The sequence below is a fragment of the Gymnoscopelus braueri genome (genome assembly GCF_963280865.1).
Source record: "Gymnoscopelus braueri genome assembly, chromosome: 4".
Classification (NCBI taxonomy): Eukaryota; Metazoa; Chordata; class Actinopteri; order Myctophiformes; family Myctophidae; genus Gymnoscopelus; species Gymnoscopelus braueri.
This window is the reverse complement of record NC_137605.1, coordinates 11326107-11347044: the sequence shown is the minus strand read 5'-3', so window position 1 is coordinate 11347044 and position 20938 is coordinate 11326107. Positions and strand designations below refer to the sequence as shown.

General features: G+C 41.3%; 1 protein-coding gene and 2 long non-coding RNA genes across 9 annotated transcripts in view; all 3 read left to right on the top strand.

The window, feature by feature from the left end:
* The window catches only part of LOC308083185 (receptor-type tyrosine-protein phosphatase U), a 209605-nt gene that overhangs the window by 32102 nt on the left and 156565 nt on the right, over positions 1 to 20938 (top strand). The gene's annotated exons all lie outside the window — the stretch shown is intronic.
* LOC308083290 lies at positions 5824 to 11162 on the top strand. Its single transcript, XR_013932985.1, has 3 exons — positions 5824 to 6156; positions 7359 to 7473; positions 10858 to 11162. It is a non-coding gene; the product is annotated as an uncharacterized lncRNA (long non-coding RNA).
* On the top strand, positions 11416 to 13915 carry LOC308084342. Its single transcript, XR_013933079.1, has 3 exons — positions 11416 to 12016; positions 12281 to 12438; positions 13082 to 13915. It is a non-coding gene; the product is annotated as an uncharacterized lncRNA (long non-coding RNA).

Genomic DNA, 20938 nt, shown 5'->3' with positions numbered 1-20938 from the left:
ATTGTGAACATAAGTTAGCTAGAGGTTAGCTGAGCAAGTATGCAGTACAGCAGTAGGGATTCTTATCTACCTTAAGGAAGCAAGTGAGATGATGAAAGCAGCTTAATAGAGAGGACAGACATATAAATGTCCTTTAATGTCCCTACTGAAGCCTAATGGTCTCTCCTGGTCGCTGCAGGGACCTTTCATCTTCCCAATGAAAGAGCCTAAACTACTGGGATGATGATTAAGACCACAAACTGGTTTCACTTTACCTGTGTAATGATGCTTTAAAGATCTACATAGGATGACTGGAGGAGACTCACTCATAACAACCAGACATGCATATTTCACCTTTTGAATACGCTATACTGTGTCTTATTTATTTCTGTTCCAAACTGTTCACCTCACTTAATCTGGGATTTTGTTTTATAATGCAATTTTGGTGGGATGGCTGATTTGGAAGGATTAATGGAAGATACTTCACGTTACAACGGTTACATCCTTACTAATTTGAATGTTTTCTGACCTTTAAATAGTCTTTCAAACCAATTATGGCCTTTCACATTCCGTCTATGTGAAAATATACACTGTAATTAACTGTGGAAAATTCTCTTCTCTACAGTAGAGTGTTGGGGAGTTCCAATTTACCTTTTGTCTACTACATAATTACATTACCAGAAAGCATCATTGAATTTTCAAAAACATACTCAAGACCCATAAGTTCATTTACTGTATAGCTCTAGGTGCACTTTCAATATACTGTAGATCCATGCCAGGATTGGGCCTCAAAAACAGGCCCATCCGCTTTCTTGTCAAGATATGTGAAACGGAGGTATTTAACCATTTTTGGCATTAAAAAGGTGGCATCAACAAAACAATCTGCCTTCTAAGTTGATAAACCTCTGCTAAGTTCTGGTCTCTCTATTGTGAGTGTGTTGGTGTCAGAAGAGGTGAAGAGGTGGATGGAGTCTGCAGGGTGTTCCTCCAGTAGGTCTGACCTGAACCAAACTACAACAGGGTTAGAGGCAGCCATGTCTGAAGGCTCCACATGCTGACATTTTGGCTTTGTTAATGCTTGAGGTTGAACCCTGCATGTACACTGTTGATCACAGAGATCACTACAGGGCCAGGAATTCCTAACGCATATTGTTGGTTGTACTGTCTGCTGCAATGCCAGCGCTCACTGGAGAGGTCGTCTCAAGTGCACGGTTTGGTAATACAGTGAAAACGTACAGTGTGCACTTGTAAAGTTTAATTATTAATGGACATTTAACTTTAGCTCCCCACAAGCATTGTTCCTTTATGCACTGAGTTTATGAGATGAAACATAATCAGAGTCTTTGTTTTCGTCTCAGGAGCCAGACAGTGTTCGTCCATTGCTATAATTCTTCAGGGCCAATACTACTGTTTCACTTTAACTATTGAATGTCAAAGGTGTTCTGTTACTTCAACCATGCATTTTTGTATGAAGAGGAAATGGTTCTAGGACTGACTGTGGATTGTCAGTCAAAGCTTATATCACAGTACAGGGCCATTATTCTTCTGGCCAGCAGCCATTTTAGCACATAAAGCTCTTGCACACCATTCTCTGGGGCAGACATTGGACATTTGCCAGTAAAAATGTCCTTGTTCTGCAGATTTCTCTGAATTGTTCTTGCATGTTCAAAGTTACATCTTCAGAGGGCTATATTCAGGTTTTATGTAAAACGTGATGTAATTGGGGACCAGTCCTTTGAAGGGCCTGGATTTTACAGGGATTATTACGGAACGAAGAGAGGTACGAACTACTAGACACATTAGCTTTGGTGATTTGGAGCCCACTAGTACTCCATATCAGTACAATCGGAAAATATTTTTGACAAGGCTTTGTGCTGAGCTCTTTTCATTATTTCTGCTCCCAGTCCAAATGATTAATAATTTAATCTTGAATTACTGGGTTACAGTACTTTTGTGACTATGCAAATTAAATATTTGTCGCCAATTCACCTTCATTCTATGAGAGTGAAGGGTCGGAGGAATTTTGATGAACACTGATGTGGATTTTGTCTCTGCAGGTGACAAAATCCATTTCCCTATGTTTGACTGTATCCTTACACAGTTCCCAACAGCTGTAGCGGTTTCCTACCGGCTTACCTTTTCTCAGAGAAAAATATAACACTGGAGGAGCAAGGGGAAGAGACAGTTTTCCATTTGCACACTCTCAGAGTAAAATGAACAGTGAGGATTGTATCTTCAGTGAGTGCGCTGTGCTGCTGGGTGCTTCCTGGGGTGAGACAGAGTGGGTTCTCCTCCTCACAGTTTAATTAGGTTTGAAGCAGCAGCTTGTGGCAGCCTTCCCCCTCAGTCTGTCCCTCCCAGGATGTCTCACCTCAAAGCCTGCCCCCTGCTGATAGGACCAAGTCCAACACACTGCTCTCTGATGCTTTTCTAATTTTGTTCTCTTCATTAAATTGTATATTTGATTTACCTCTCTCTCTCTCTCTCTCTCTCTCTCTCTCTCTCTCTCTCTCTCTCTCTCTCTCTCTCTCTCTCTCTCTCTCTCTCTCTCTCTCTCTCTGTATAATATAGTATATATAATGGGAATATCCCACTCTCAGGTGTGGATGGAATATTCTGAGTTCCTCAGGGAACTGGGTGAAGCACACCCATAAAGTGATCTCCAAACTGCAGAGATGGAAAAGGATGTGAATATTTGTTCCATACTAGACCATACCCGTAGGGGGATATGCGCACCCAAACTGTGCAGTAAGTTTGGCTTATGCGCTGTGAACAGACAGTTTGTCAGGGATGGAAAGTGAGTTTGTAGTGTGTTCACACACGCACATCCCGTCGCCGCGTTGTGGAGGCACAGAACACACACAAACACCCGCGCATATACAGATGTAACAGCAGGAGCCGTCCCCCGTCGCCAACACACACACACGCGAGCCGTCGCGAGCGAGCGCACACACACACACACACCACGGTACATCCTCATGCGGCCAGAGTCGTCCCCCGTCGCAAACACACACACACACGGCCGTCGCGCGAACGGCCGGCGTGCCTCCCCAACGTGTATGCGCACGTGCGTGTCCGCGCATACACGGCCGCGGACCCGAGTTGTGGTGCGATCATCTCCCAACCCCCCCCCCCCCATGCGCAGTTTGATCTCCGGCTGTTTTTTAAAACGCTAATAAACAGCTGAGACTTGATGAAATTGAGAAACGGGCTTAGCAGTTAAGTTCAGATGGTAATGGGCAATGGCTGCTTGGTCGGAGTAGTGGATGGGGCCGTCGTGTCTCTTAAGTTGTAGCGTTGTGCTCGCTGTTGTTGTGCTGCGGTGAACGGAACGTAGTGAATGGAATGTGGTCCCCAGTGTGGATGTTGGTGTTGCTGTTGCCATGTTTGCCTATTGTAAGCGGTTTCGGGCGAATATTGGTGGTAGTGTGTTTTTAGCGTTGGTTGTGAAAGTGCAGGTGGGTGTGGGGACGCGACGCGTTGTGAGCTTGTAGATCTGTTGTTTTCCAAGAGCCAATGTATATGTGTGAAGGAGCTTCGTGTGGCCTTCTTTTCGTAGACCTTGTTGCTTGTAGGTTGCGCTTCGTTTGGGCTTGTTTTCATAGACCTTGCTGCTTGTTTCTCACGCGAAACGTGGCAACCCTGCGCAGTGTGATCTCCCATTGTTTGACACATAAACACTATTAATAAGCGGAGATTTGTTGAAATTGAAAAAAGGGCTTCGCATTTGTGTTCAGATGGTAATGATCAATGGCTGTGTGCAAAATTAGATCAATTGCTCCAGGCAGTGAGGAGAACGGGCACACATTTTTGCTCTCAGAGGTTACTAGAATTATAGGAGGATGGCATTGTCCTCCCAGGGAGCGTCTGAGTTGGTCTTAAAGGGCTGTGACTGAAGCGTGGCTAATCACTTTAAATGAAGCTTTTTTTTCCTGCCAGACTAACAGGACTTGAACTTGGTGTTGTCCTCACCTCCCCCTCATCACTGATGTACCCAGCCAGCTCTCCTCTCCATCTCATCTCCTCTCCCCTCCAGCTCCTCTCCTCTTAGAGGCTGTGTCCACTGTCTACAGAAAGCATTTTTTGAGCTGGCAGCACGTTTCTGCCATGCATTTCTATGGTAAGACACACTAGAGTGCTCATATTACCAGTGTTGAGCATTGCCTTTCAGCTCTCTCAATGTCCAGAGTGTTTTGGCGGAGTGCTCTGCAACGTGCCTCAAGCAGAAAAGTGTTCACATCAAAAGCGTACTGGATCGTCTGGATCCCACTGATTAGTCCCCATGAGACTGACCTTCTCTCTTACTATTGAAAATAATCTATGTAACATGCCTCCTGACCCCCTCAAACAGACCCAGCTTCTACTAACCGTCGTATTTCTACTAACTAATTTCCTGCCTGGTTCTCATCAAAGCTGTTAACACATTGGGTGCCAGAGGTTTATTAAAATATTATACGTTGAGTGCCAGCATTTCTTCCATCCACTTGCGTTATACATTTCGTGCTGTGAGAAGCCCAGACGCGGAAGTGCATGTAAACAAAGCGTGCGTGCGAGACGGCGGAGGGTCCCGACTAACGCCTGGAACAATAATATTTCCAACGCGACCCTCCATTGCAGCGTGATCGCCGATCGAAAACGGCTCGTTTCCACCACATTAAAAAGAAATGGAGATATTAAGCTTTTAATCAAGGAGATAACATTGAAAACGCCGACCGGAAGGATTTTTGACATGGAGCCACATCCAGCCTCTTCTTCTCAGAAACTCCTTGGGTGATGTCAAAGTTTCGTTTTAGCGCCCCACGTGGACCACTCGTATAAAAATAGAATTGGGTCAAAAACGGTCCGGACCGTTTTCGGCACTTCTCGTTTGGACCCTCAAAAACGGTCCGGACCGTTTTTGGCATTCAATGTGTTAAAAGTCAACCGCAGACGGAGGTTGAATGTCGACCATCTGTAAGGTGGAGTTTCCTGGAGCTCAGTGGCAGGAGTGCAGGAGTCAGACCTTCTGCTTTTCTCTTTCCATTTTGGTGTTCTATGGCAGTGGTTCCCAACCTTTTCTCTTCTTATCTGTCTCATGTAAACCTTGAGGACATATAGATTTGACGACACACTGTGTTTGATTATGGAACTGTCTGTGGTGCATCAGCTGCTTTCTTGTCAATTATTATTTCAGCCAAAACTATGGCTGCAGGGAGAACGACAGCACGTGTACGCTCGAGACATGTATCCATGTTTGCAAGCACTAGTTGGTTTGACCATGGATGTATTGGCTTTGACATGCGTTATCCTGACCTCTTCATATAGTGTAACAGGTGACGCTATAGGGAATCAGTTGTGGTGCACACATAATATCTTTTTAAATGACTTGGAATGTTATCATTTTGGAAGTAAATTGTAATGTATCCACAATCTTTCTACCTTTCTACCTCCTGCAAGCTGTGGTAAGGGCATGGAAACACAACCAAACTCAGTCAAAGAAGCCAGATCCACTAGCAGTGACATTTACCAGAACCACTTGACACTTAATCACTGTGTGAGGGGGGGCGGGGTGGCTGTCTGTGCTACTTTGTGACTGCAGGCTTGTTGGACGTGTGTGTGTCTTTTCTCTGGAGGGTCACACGCACACACGCACACACGCACACACACGCACACACACACACACACACACAGTGTGCTGGCCACAGTGAGATTGATGCTAAACATCAGGAGGCTAGTCAAGGAAACTTCAGGAGAGCAGGCATTTAAACATCTGAACCAAGGAAGATTTAGAAAGGAAAGGACATACTTCCGTCCGTTCTCTAGATATATGACGGGTGGCAAATCTCCAACCGGAAGTTGGTGAATTACATTGCAGTGGATGGGAGCCCACTGGACAGCTTGTGAACAAACACTATTTCTGGACGATTGCGACCTTTGTCATATAATCGGTCCGGGAATATAAAAGAAGACATATCACAGGTTGTTTTCCGAGTGGTTGTTTTTCGACTTGGGAAGTATTTAATTTTATTGAGGTATCTAAAGAGCACAGAGTACGTTTCTGCCTGGGCTGCATAGGCTGTCATCGCGAGACTGTCAACTAGTGCCATTCCAGCCTCACGTTCTAGTGATCATAATAAGTCTGTGTGGAACCGCTGCGACTGGAGCCGTTGTGGAAAGCAATCTAAAGTCAGCAAAGAGGTATGTAAAGTATTGAAAGTCCGTCGTTTATGCATGAATGAATCTATCTATTGCTTTGTGTGTTCCTACAAAATTTGAGTAATGGATATACCCTCTAAAATTACCATTGTTTATATTGTTAAACTAGCTCTCATGGCCAGTGGTGGAAAGTAACTCAGTACATTTACTTAAGTGCTGTACTTAAGACAAAAAAAACTCTTAGAAATAGCAGATCTACAAGCTCACAATGTGTCGCATTGTGACACATTGTGAGCTTGTAGATCTGCTATTTTCAAATGGCCGAAATGTATATAGGGCTAAAGAGGTTATATATGTTTTGTAATGTTAATCAAAATCTACAAAGTAAAAGTTTTCAAATAATTGTAGTGGAGTAAAAGTACAATATTTGCCTCTGAGATGTAGTGGAGTAGAAGTAAAAGTACTGCAAATTGGAAATACTCCAGTAAAGTAAAAATACCTCAAAATTGTACTTAAGTACAGTACTTGAGTAAATGTACTGAGTTACTTTACACCACCGCATTTGTTTACAACACGTATCCACGAAATGTCAGATTCGATTAAATAAATCTATGATAGTCTTGATCCAAGGCTGCTGCTAGCCAGTTGACTCCTGTACATGTGTCTCATTTCGAATTATTCTACTGATGTTTAAACACAAGCTCTGTAAAGAGTGATCTTATGCATGGCTGCCATAATCTTCAAGATCAAACGTGTGACATGTTGAGATCTTATTGGTCCGATCGGACACTGTGATGAAAGCTTAAATAGGAGTTGAGGTATAAATGATACTGCATACCTTCTCTTTTCACTCACTTTTTAGGTAAAAAAGCAGCTTAAAGCAATCTAAAAGCAATTATTAAATGGGCACTATTATGTATTAAGTGAGGACCTAGAAAGTAGTTATAATACTCTTAAGACCGTAGTTCATTACAGTTACATTAAATGTATTAAAACAGTGTTTTACATTGATTGAACTAAAATATTACTTTATTTAGCTGAACATTAGCTATCACACATTTCAGCTCTTTCTGGGGTCCAACATAAAAAATAAATATATGTTTGGTTGACAATATTAAGGTACACCACTATGAATCTACCATACAGTTTGGATATTGACCACACCGTGCTGATCGGGCAGTCCTTGTTTTTGTGTATTGACTGTTTGTTTTTCTCTCCCCCCTCCTTTTTTCCATCCTCACAAGAAAATAGGTCAGCGGTGGACACTGGACAGACATCTAAGCAATGCTTCCATTTCAATATAAAGTTGATATAAATGGCTTCAAAGACATGATGAAAACACTGGATCCAAGATATGAGGTACCTGCCTGCAAACATTAAGCCAAACATATCAACCTATAACTATTGTCAGATCACAGGTTTACAGGTGTAAAAAGAAATGATTGTTGAAATTTGTTTTTGTGCAAGCTCCAAAGTTTGTTTATTTCCAGAAAGAAAAAGAAGAGGTGGGACAGGGGGAGCAAGAGAAAAAAAGAAAAGAAAATTAAAAGAAAATATATTTACATATATACACATAACATATCCATCTGGTGCAGTATGTACATGTGGTTAGACATAAGGTGTATGAATATAGCAGCAGTCACATGTTATTAGACATTAAGGTGCAAAAAATGAATATCAGTGCATGTACATGAGATTAAGGTGCAGAAAAGAATATCAGTTAGTTGTTCATGAGATTAATGTGCAAAAAAGAATATCAGTGTTGTACATTAAGGTGCAAAGAGTAACAGCGCATAGTCAGGTTCAACCAAGTTGAAATGCCAAAATAGAAGAAAAGTTTTTTTCTTCTATTGCAGTTTTGCACAATATATTTTTTACCTCTGCACTAGGGCTGGTCAATTAACCGAAAATATATTGACACAAGTATTTATGGCCAATAGCTGATAATTAAATAAATAATAATATATACATTTAAAAAAATGAATAAATAAAATAAATGTTGATCTTGTAGGTTAATAAATTAATGGAAAAGCAATTTTTATTTTATTTTTTATTTCTTGTATATCAATGAAGCTACACTAGTGTGGCTTTTGACTGGCCCACCAATCAATCAATCAATAAAAAATAAAAAAAATGCGACAAAAACAAAAGATCTCCATGAATTCAAGGCTTCATGGTAGGGATGCAAATTATTGATGAATTCATTAATTGATAGTTGATAACCTTAGCGATCGATTAATCGATTAATTGATAAGCGGCATTTTTTTTAGGACTAAAAGGAAAATTCTTGTCTGAAACTGAAATTGAGCGCAGAAACATAATTGTATATAATATTAACCAGTGTCAACGAGCATTAGCTGGACACAGACACACACACCTCCTCTCTGCAGTGCTCTATGGAGTTTGTCTCATTTCTCTCCAAAAGCCCTTGAATATGATTAAGGATTACTGTGATTATGGTAAGCTCACATTTGATACCACACACCATACCTGTAACTTTCACTAGACAAAAAATAAAGAAATACATTAATTAATTCATTCATTAATTGAAAATCAATACATTTAATCGACTAAATTCTTGGGGGGGGCATCAAGGCTAGGGAGCTGAACAGGCTCAACAAAATCATCAAGAAGGCCAGCTCTGTGGTTGGCCTCCGCATGGAAGGGCTGCAGTCGGTCGCAGAGAGGTTTGTGTGATGGAGAGATGGAGTGTGAATGTCAAGAAACACTGCGCAGAGGTCATTTCGACTACGAGCCATGGTCAGGCAGGGTAGGTGATTTGATTGCATTTAAGCTGACCCCTAGATAGGGAGATTCCAACCGAAGTCTGGAAGACTGCGTGTAGCAGTCCCCTCGGAAGGGGGTCCGTAAGGCACGCCCATACACTCCAGACTACGTGACAACCACGACTTACCCTGCCAATCAACATTCATCTCAATCCGGGGGATAGAGTAAGGGGAATGAAAGGGTGTCAAAAAATCTCTACCCTAAACCCAAAAGGTCACATACGATTTTCCAAGTGGGTTCTGGTCACATACGATTTTCCAGTGGGTATGAGATAGAAGAAAGAATGAATAAAGAGGTGGAGAGGTGGAAAGGGGAGAGTATGGCAAGGAGAGTCTCAACCCTAAACCCAAAAGGTCACATACGATCTTCCAAGTGGGTTCTGGTCACATACGATTTTCCAGTGGGTATGAGATAGAAGAAAGGATGAATAAAGAGGTGGAGAAGTGGAAAGAGGAGAGTATGGCAAGGGTTAGGGTTAGGGTTAGGGGGGGGGGGGGCATTACTCGAAGAATCTGAGTAATGCGTCCAGTAATCAGTGAGTCCCATTGAGGTCCCTGAGGTCTGGACTTAGACATTTTTTGGGTTATCATAGTGAAAACCCTGAAAAAAGTGGTGTGCCATCCTGGCAAACCCCTCCCACCCACTCTATGGCGAGCTGCAGGATAGGGTGAGCACCTTCAGCCAGAGGCTCACTCTCCCCCCGAACATGCACACTGAGCGGTACAGACTCTCATTCATGCCAACTGCCATCAGACTCTACAATGCTTAAGAACTCTCCCTAAATGCATGTGGTCGACCCTGGTCTATTTGTTACACTGTGCTGCTGTGACACCATAATTTCCCCTTGGGGATTAATAAAGTATTTCTCATCTCATCTCATCTCATTGCAGCATGCAAAAAAAGTGAAATAGCCCATCTACAAGCTCACAACGCGTCGTATTGCAATTCAAAAAAACAGAAAATGATTATTTAACTGAAGTCGCTCTAAGAGCGGACTTGCTGTCATATTGACGAATTTCGCCAGACTGGCTAGTTTTTTGCTTTAAGAGCATATGTAACTTCAGTGTGGCCAGTCTCTTAACAATCTTTTTTGAGACTGCATGGCATGGTGGGAGCCAGGTGGTGATGGTGTCCATCCACCTCATAATGAGGTCCACTGGATTCTCCGTTCTAAGGAGTGCCTGTTCTTGTTCTTCCATCAGGTGGTGGAGCCTCATATGCTGTTGATGGACAGCTGTGGAAGGGTGGACCAGTTTCCCCTTGCTCTTGATCGTAGTGAGTACTGCCTCTGACTCCACGGGGTGGAGGCTGTGGTAGCCATGCTCGTGAAGGGCACTGCTTGAGAGGCAGTACTCACTACAAGCTACACATGCAGTTTTTCGCATTTCTGTGAACACTGCCCATCCCGAAATGTAGTACAGAGCCTGCCCTTGTATCAAGGGCAGGGGTTGTTGCTCATGCTCTGCCTGAGCTGGCAACTCGGGAATCTCCACTGGCTGCTCCTCAGTTTGGGCCAAGGTGTCGATGTACTCGACCATTGTGGTGTCAGTGGAGGGGCCCTTGCCTTCATATTGGGTAAGAGCAATAGCCTTCAGCCTTGCGCGGCAAGTTTTGGCGCTGGGGTGGATGACATTGTCTGCTCTCAATTGAGAATGCAAATTTTCATTGGCATCAGTAGAGATCCGCCCAGTGTGGAAGTGGTTCAGTGATTTACTTTCTCCTGTCATCTGGGCCATCCAGGTTCTGTTTTCTGGCAGGAAGGAAGGGGGAACTGATGGCAGGTGCTGCTCCAGTTCCTCTGGGAAGAGTGCAGCACCTGCCATTACCAGCATGGTCGTTGTTGACATTCGGACACCAGTCTGGGATGGCTTCCAGGCTGTAAATAAAATGTATTAATTTAGTATTGTAAGTCTCATAACTGCTGCCATTAATTCTGCTTTTGATTGTTTGTTTCAGAGGCACTTACCCTGATGCTTCCCTTTCTTTTTGGAGCGAAACACTGTGGCATTCCATGTTTGCATGAAGTCCTGCAGCCTCTCCAACTTCCAATTGGCCCCAGCAGTGGTGTTTGGTGGATATAGTGCTGCACATATCAAACATGTATTAGTGTCAAACAGAAGGAGCCAACACTGCCTGGGTTCAGGGTCCAGTGGCTTCTTCAAACAGGTGCTCTTCAGTGAAACAGGTAGGTATATTTATAACCCTCCCTCAAAGTTCTGCTTGTGGTGCAGACTGCCTATGGAGAAGAATCCTGAGGCACTCCGTCTTCAGGTGAAAAAAAATAAGTTTATTGCTGAGCAAGGCAACACAGAAGGAATGCCTTAGTATTCTTCTCCCTAGACCGTCTGCACCACAAGCAGGACTCCCCCCCCCCCCCCCCCCTTTTGTGTGTGTGTGTGTGTGTGTGTGTGTGTGTGTGTGTGTGTGTGTGTGTGTGTGTGTGTGTGTGTGTGTGTGTGTGTGTGTGTGTGTGTGTGTGTGTGTGTGTGTGTGTGTGTGTGTGTGTGTGTGTTTACTTTTACTGACCATAAAGGTGACCTCTCGATGTCATCAAGTCGAACCAGTCATTCACCATGTCTATGAACCAGGCCGTGGTTAAGGCCTCATTTGGCAGCTGCTCACAGTGCACCAACATGCGAATGGCACTTGCAGTGCTGTGCGAAAACACTTTACATGCTGGTAGAACCTTGAAGCAGAGAACATAACTGTAAGTATGGAAAATACTGCACATACTCGTAACTCTGTCTGTATCCACCTGATCATTGTATGTCATAGAAAGAGAAGGCACTTTCAGTGTTTAATACACTCAAGGCCAGATTTACTAAGCCTTTTGCACCTGTTGGACACTGTCTGCACTTAAACATTAATCTGCAAGGCTTAAGATGCAATGCAGTTGCCTTTTGTATGTGAGTATTACTGTCATTGTTTACAGTATACCAAACAGTAAGTGTGTGTTGTTAGTGCAACATACTTTCATTTTTTCAAAACTTGTGGCTGTTGATATGGCCCTTGCAGTCAGACCAGGCACAAGTTTTTCCGACATGTCAGCCTGAACAGAGATGACCTTCTCAACGGCAGCCATGGACACCTGGAAAACATATTATTTCAAGCAGAAGTAAGTAGATTTTGTAAAATGACACAATTCAGCAATTATATCTCATTTTGGGTGAACATTTATGAATGACGTAACATGTCAGAATCATCACAATTGACTGGGTCATTGATTTGCTATTTGCTTTTGGTATTTGGTAATTGATCTGAGTAGCATCCCATCAGTAAATGTACTCACTGTATCACCAGGCAAGCTGTTTTTCATCACAATGTCATCTGGTAGGATGAAGTCATGGTTACACATTGCCGTTTTCATGGCTTTTAACAGGTGGGGGGTGTCGGGACTAAAGAAAAGATATGCTCCTTCAAAATATGGATGGTCGATGTAGGTCCTGTCCATCGATTGGCCAACCTGAAGGCCAGCCTCCCGCCACATCGCCTGGTTGGACGAGTCCATGTCAGAACACTAGAAGTTGGATATAGAAGGTAAGAACATTGACATCAAATTGTAATTGCAAAGCTGAGAATTAAGCTTTTACAACGTCACTAACTGGTTTGTTCACATAGAGTGTGATGGTAAATTAAAGCCTGAACATACCACAGCGATGACTTTTATATCCCGCTCTCCACATGCCGCAATAATGGTTTGCATGTAGGCCCAGAGATCTCTCCCTGACACAGATGGCCCGGTGAAGTCATAAGCTACAACCTGTTTGAAGTCCTTTGTCAAGGAGGCCAGAATGGTTGTCAGCACCTTTGTTGACAGGGTGTCATCTCGGGGGGGCAAGGTCACTGTTCCCAAAACCATTTTGCTCCCTGGATCATATTGGAGTTCTTTTTTTATGGCCATTTCATCAATCTATTAAAAAAAATTGTTACAGTGCATTAAAAGTGTGCATATGAAACAAAATACTGTATCTGGGAGTGAAACGATCTGTGGTCAATAAGCAACATGAGTGTAAGTTCAACAGTGTGTTGAGTCTCCCGACTCTTATGTCTGTTCTGTAAGTGTGTCTTTTGGAAAATACTATACTGTATAATCTATACTGTGTATGTATTCGTTATTAATCATTCTGATTTTATCGTACTAATGAAACTATACAAACTAACTATACATTTTCTTTTTAAGGCACCTTTAGGACAGCAAGGCGGGCATTCGGAGGAAGATGCTGCAGTTTCATCGCCATCAAATCCAGTATCTCATGCTGTATTCCTGGTTGGAATTTTATGGCCTCCAGGCGCCTGCTAAGAGTCCGGTAGCTTGGCATGGGAAATTTCATCTCTAGAGTGTGTAAAGATATTTGCGAAATTTGTACTTGGTTGTCTCTCTGTGTTAGTAAGATGTAAATATGTTATAACAAGTCTAGGGCTCATACCTTCTCTCAAATATTCATAACCACTGATCCCTGTGGCAACTCTGACTTTTAAGCAGTTAGCTATGGTTGCAGGTGACCATTTGTGGACCCTTTGTATGTTATCTGTTGTTTGACATCTACAGTATAACAGAAAAGGGAATTGAGAGAGACAAGAACAGGTCAGTCAGTTTGTTTACTGTATTGGTATGGTTGTATGGTTTAGAAATTGTAATATCGTATGTTAATCCCCTCTCCCAATCTTCCCCTATGTTCAGACCCCTGAGATCTCAACTGCCAGATGTAAGTAATTAGACACTTCAAAGAAAAACTTCAATGTAAGTCACAGTACACAAAACGTGTGTTGCTTGGCCCGGACAGATTGAAATTACTTGACTGCACTACCGGCCACACCCTGATCATGATGTAAAAGTGATATTACATCATGTTTGGTGTCTGACCAGAAGTGTAACATAGTTGAAAGTTTCAACATGTAGAGTCCAATTCAACACTAGTTCTCTGAACTTTACAAATTAAGGTGGATTGTCCCTTTACTCATGTTACTCATACTTTCCCTTTCTGGTCTTCAGCCTTATTGACATAAACTTCTTCACTGCCTTTGACCCATAAATTAGTTGTGTAAAACTGCATCTGTTACCACCTTGCACTGTAAGTAGTGATGTAGTTATTATCTCACCTGCTTTCAAGGAACTGAATTTGGTCAGTGTTGAAGACCAGGCCAAGCATCTTATTCTGAAAGAGGAATAGTGCAAGGTCATGGCAAATTAAAAGAGAAGCCTTTTTGCATTAATGAAGGTTTTGAAACATTTATAAATAAAGAATATAATAATACCTTGATCTCCAGCTGAGATTCAAGTTCGGCGATCCGTCTGTCTCTTTCTTCAGCTATGTCCTGTACAGGTTCTTCGTGTACAGGTTCTTCGTCTCGTTCTGCATCGGGAAAGTGGACAGTGGCAGTGACAACCTCAGCATGGCTCTGATGGAAGGTGTCTGGTGCATCTAAGTTTCATGTGTAGTCCTTTGACAGAAAGTGACTGAATAATTTACTTTTGTGGCAACATCTTCATAATACATACATTTTAATTAATATTTTTAAGGTTTCAATGTCAAAAGTAGGGGAATAGGTTACATTTTCCCAAATCTAACACATAGCTGCATGTTTGGGGAAATTGTGCTCAGTAATGTGACTCGTGTTCAAAGGGCTGAAAATGCAACACTAAAGGCATGATCCTTTTAATTATCATGTATGATACATATTTTTGTTCATGTTTGTTGTGTTCATGTACACGTAATTAAAAAGGGTTAGGGTTAGCATGACTGCATCCCATGTCTCTTTACCAGTTGATTTCTTGGTGTAATTGTGATCCAGGGGTGTTCTGCAAGGGCTCCCAGTCATGCATATGGCCTCAGTCATGCAGGGATCGCTCATTTGATCATTGACTGCAGTAGGGAGAAAACAAACTTTTAAAACTGTGTGTTTGAAAAGTGATCCTTAATGTGTTTTTTTGTTTCCTTGATTATGTTCATGATATAACACTTGATTAAAAATGTTATGTTCTTGTGTTCTGGATGATATCATCCTATGTGTGTTTACCTGTTGATTGCCTGCTGTGATCCATCCCATTTCCCTGGGGGGTTGTATTACTATTACTCATGCAGGGGTTCTCTGTCACACTGGAGCTCTCAGTCACCCTGGGGGTCTCAGTCGCACTGGGGGTCCCCGTCGCACTGGGGGTCCCCGTCGCACTGGGGGTCCCTGTCGCACTGGGTGCCAATGTCATACTGAGGGTCCCTGTTGTACTGAGGGTCTCGGTCATGCAGAGCTTGCTCGTTCTGTCAGGGACTGCATTAGGCAGAAGACCCCCATTGGGATTGAACTGGGCAATTGAAAAGTGATCCTAGTTTTGAAAAGAAAAGAAGAATTGTAAACTTTTTCAATTATTGACACTGAAATAGCATTGTATGTGTTTTTACAGTGTCCTACCTGACACAGCCTTGCCCACTCTGTAGGTATCCAAGGTGTGAACCCATCTGACCCAGCTCTTTTTATGGCTTTTGCCCATTGGTTTCTCCTCACAAGGTCCTTGGGAAATCTAAAGAATTTCTTCGTGTGTGGGCCAGGCCCTGCCCTCCTGGACTTGCACTGTGGTGCTGCACAGCTAACCATTTTAACTGTTGTGAAATGACCCGTTGAATAAGACAGAAATATGGCCGGCAAGGAACTTAACATTTTATCCATGAAGAAATACTTGTATTGATTTGATCATACTTCATAATTGTCATTTATCTTTCCTCTGTCCATTCCTTATCCAAATGACCAATGTTCAGTGATGGAAAGTAACTAATTACATTTACTCAAGTACTGTACCTAGGTACAATTTGGAAGTACCTTTACTTATGTTCTCAATCCTTTATACTCCACTACATCTCAGAGGAAAATATTGTACTTTCTACTCAACATTATTTGAAAATTTTAGGTACAAGTTACTTTGTAGATTTAGATCAGTGGTTTTCAACCTTTTTCATGCCAAGGACCGCTAAATTGATATACATTTGGCCGTGGACCCCCATCTGAAAATGTTTTGTGCCAAGGACCCCCAGAAGAGAAGATTTGTGTAAAGAAAATCCAAAATTTAAGGTGTGAAAAAGACTTTTCGAAAATGTTTAGAAATAGCAGATCTACAAGTTTGCGGCACGGCACGAAGTGACTCGCTGTGAGCTTGTATATCCGCTATTTTTGAATAGCCAACGTATACAATATGGATAAAGGGGTGAAAATGTATTAACACATTTTGCTGGGGTCCCCTGGAACCCCCTCAAGGACCACTGGTTGAGAACCACTGATTTAGACGATTACAAAACATACATTGAAGGTACAGTAAGTGATTTTCTTTGGTTAAAATAAGTGTTAAATAGCTATATTCTGATAATAATAATAATTGCTATAGAGTCTCTTCAGCTCATAAGTACAACAATGCATTAATACTAATTTGAGCCAATCAGGAGAACTCGTAAGGATATACAAGACAAATTGGAAGTGATGACACAAAGAAATTAGATGTAACTAACGCTACACTACTGTACTCTCTCCTGATTGGCTGAAATTCGCATCCCAACTGGAAATATATATTTTCTTTATTAAAGACCTGGAGAGACATGCAGGGAGACCCCTGTTACTGAACAAATACTATAGCAATGATTACTATCAGAACATAGAGCTTTTAACTTAACACAACTTTTTTTTTAAACTAAAACGTATCACATACCCTACCTTTAACCAAGTAGTAAGCCCTATTTATACTTAATATATTAAGACATTGGTGAGCTTGTAGATCTGCTATGTTTGAAAGATATTGATATCAAACAAAAGTGTGAAAATGGGACTTTATGCATGATACTGTAAGTAGGCCTATTGACTTTTGGTGCTGTAAGTATTTTAATGCCAGCATTTATTTTATTACAATACATTTTGAATACAGGACCTTTACTTGTAGCACAGTATTTCTACATTGTGGTATTGCTAGTAAAACATAGGTAGACATTGGAGTACTTCTAATTCTTCCACCACTGCGAATGTCGAACCCTTCTATGTGTAGGCTACTGTAAGTGGACATATGATAGATTGAATATCGAGATAAATATCCCAGCAAAACATAAACAAGATGTAGGCTACTCTAGCATATATTAAGCTGGAACAAGGCAAGTGTATCATTGCTGTCGGACAGAACCCTCCTGTCTTTTTTCCTCTTTTTTTTAAATGAATGCCGTTTTGGACACAACGTTTTCACCCAACAGCAACGATATATAGACTAATATAGTACAATATAATAGACATATTGTAATGTTTTAGAACCCCGCGCTGGGATCGAACCAGCTGGACAACCCCACACTCGTAATTCGCTGCGCCAATTAGGCTAAATGAAGCTTGGTGCAGCTGCACTGCACAGCTTGGTGAATATGATACAATTATAACATATTATATTATATGAAACAATATAATATATTATATGAGATAATAGGTCTACTATTCTCATTGAGCACAACATCCTCCCTGCTTATGAGCAATAGGTGTGGAAAGCCCATCTTGGTTTTAATTCTCAATTATAAACTAAACATAACGTCTTCATAATGTCGAGAGTAAATTATTTTGCAAAATTAAAAGTCAGTGGTGTTGGATGAAGTACTCCGATTATTTGTTTTACTCAAGTAGAAGTTGCCTAGCAGTATCACAATGTAATATGCTCGTACAAGTTCAAGGCCTGTTTTCAGAATTTTACACAAGTATTGCCATATACTTACAGTAGCCTACCAAAGTAAAAGTATTCACATTTTTCAAAATTGTCTAACGTTTTTGAAAACAGCAGATATCCAAAATAGGGCTTTAGTGGTTATTGTACCACTTGTACGTTTTTAGAATAATACGCAAATTAACTGTAGCCAAGTAGGCTATAAGCTGTTAAAATAATTATAACAATTAAGACAGTAGGTTTAAGTAGTAGTAATAGTAGCCTAGTAATAATAAGTAATTATTATAATGAAAGTACAATATTTGCATGTGAAATGTAGTGGTAATATAAAACGATTTAAGTGTCAAGTCCCTCACAATAGTAGGCATACAGTATTTTTTTATTTTTAATATTACAAAATAATTAATTGACTTTAATAAATGTGTTTATAGTTGCCACTGCAGGTCAGTCCTTTAAATTAATTTCATAATATTTATTTACAAACATTTCCATAACACAATTACCAATAGGACAACTTACTTTGTTGCTTGTTCAACTCCTACTGAAGATGGATTAGCTTTCATCAGGTGTTGACTGATTGATTGGCAGACAACTGTCAATCAGTGCCTGTCAATCAGTCCATCAACACCTGAGAGTTTATGGCTGCCCAGTGAGAATTTTACTCTCTCTGCTCTTTGGATACATAAATAAAATTATGTAGAGTGTACATGAAAAAACAAGACAGCAGAAAAAAATGTTTGATATGTTTTCTTTTATTTTCCTGAAGCGATTATTTTACAATGGTCTCAATCATTCAGAAATAATGTTTGTTCATGAGCTGCTCCAGCCGGCTCCATCCACTGCAACGTATTTCAGCGAACTTCCGGTGCGAGTTTTGCCACCCGTCATATATCTAGAGAACGGACGGAAGTATGTCCTTTCCTTTCTAAATCTTCCTTGATCTGAACCAGGAAGCAGATCTCACAGCTTCCTGGTTGTGATGTCACCTGAGGTCTTGTGATCATAGGGGGCACAAGACATCATTATATGATATTAATATTGATATATTATCTCATGGTCACCTGGGTATATTGATATGGTTATTGATATAGTGGGAGGAGATCAACTGGGTATATGGTTATTCATATAGTCTATTAGGACATGAGCAGCTGGGCATATGCATATTAAAATGTGGAGTTGATCAGGAGGGTATTGATAGTGATTACCTGAAAAGACAGGAAAATGTATACTGTAGGAGGTATAGAACATATAGACAGGAGATTAAATGTAGTCAAAGGAGATTGCCTCTTAAATGCGACTTAGTGTTATTAATTGTAATTGTTTTCTCAACTAATGAATGCTATTATGACACTTGGCAACTGTTCCCTCAGGGTCCATATAGCCTGTATGTGGAGCTGCACAGAAGTGTTCTGTATGTCCTCACAGAGGACTGCAGAGACCTGCTGTGAACATCCTCTACATTTTAATTACTTGCAGTGGATGACAAAGATGACATAGAGTAGACAATGAGCTGGTTTCTGCTAGCCTGTATGGTTGTATGTTCAGTATGTATGGTTGTACTGTATGTTGTTCAGTGTGTATGGTTGTATTTTCAGTATGTACAGTATGGTTGTACTGTGTGCTCAGTATGTATGCTTGTATGTTCAGGATATGCTTGTGTGTTCATCATGTATGCTTGTACGTATGTTCAGCCTATATGCTCACTTGGTTTAATGTCTTGAACATCTGTTCCACTGGAATTTAAGAAACATACTTACAGTAAATATTCCTCTTAAGCAGTGACATTTTGTACTCCATGTGTTTATGTAATAAGTGCAACATTCTTGCAGTAACATGTTGTTAAAATGTCATAACACTGCCAACTTTCAGTTTTTCAAAATGGTGTAAGAGAAAATGCTGTCTCTGTTTTATTCCTTGCATCAGTATTTGGTATCTCTGATATCTCACCGCTCCCAGTATCTCTCAACCAATCAGGAGAGCTCTATGAACTTGAACTTGAACTGAGGGACATACCTGTCAATCATGCAGGCATGCATGATGGACTGGCTGTTTCAGGGTATGTTGTGCCGTTACTTTGTTCACAATGGCTGAAATCAAAGCCAACATCCTCAAACTTCCATGGCATATTCAACAAAACTCCCAAAAGAAAAAGAGACACAAACAAAACAGGAGAACAGGAGTATGAAGAAATAAAACAAGAGTGAACATAGATTGTGAGAGCTGAGGGATTGCGAACACACTTTTGGACAGGAAACAAGCTTGTAACATCGTGCCTCTGGAGTCCGCAGGAATTGAGATAAGCATGGTAGAATGTTTGTATTTCGACAGCATTGATGAATTGAGAAATCTAGTTCTAGCTATTTTCCCCAAAGCTGCCTGCCGCACCTTTTAAGAGAAGTAATAAAAAGCTGTTTGTTGAATGTCATTGTCCTTACATGGATTATAATTTGAGGTGATGTTGAATAGACAATAGTGCCGTCATTTAGAACTGCTGATTTTAGAACTGCTGATCTTTCCGTTCAACTTCAACTTGCATAACTTCCCTACTGGGTCTGGTTGCGGGAACATTGCCGCCATTTTCAAAATGTGTTCCAAAGCAATGTTACATTTTTCTATTTCATGAATTCATTTTGATTGGAGGAAAAAGTTGTTGTTGTTGATTGAGGAAAAACTATGTTGCCTTTTGCAAATCATGAAATAAGTTGTCAAAGACGGTGGGGCGGTCCAGAGCTCCAAAAGGGTTGAGAAACACTGTGTTCGGATTGAGTGGAGAAGATGCTACAGAAGACATGTGAGTTAACAGAGTTGATAGACAGGCTAAAGTCCGCACACCGTTTGAGCTCCCAGTGGAAGAGTCTTAGTTTTATTTGTTAGCCTAACAAATAAAACTAAGACTCTTCCACTGGGAGCTCAAACGGTGTGCGGACTTCCCCTCTTTTTCTCATGTACGTATTGTTGTCCAGCACCCGATTAACTGCTTTAGGATGTGCATGCTTACCCTCGCTCCTATTGATAGACAGGCTGACATGGACAAAGAGCTGTAATCATCAATAAGAAATGAAAGCCACAGAGTGCTGTTATTGTAGCTGCTGTGAGGAGCCTGCAGGCAGCCTGACGCTCTGTCAAGTTGAGCTGCTTTTGTGCTCAAAGGTTTGGTACAGCTGACCCCAGATCAGACAACATGTGGACTAGTGAAGTGTTTCTAGTTGATGAACACATGGTTCAGCTGACCCCAGGTCAGACTAGTGAAGTGTTTCTAGTTGATGAACACATGGTACAGCTGACCCCAGGTCAGACTAGTGAAGTGTTTCTAGTTGATGAACACATGGTACAGCTGACCCCAGGTCAGACTAGTGAAGTGTTTCT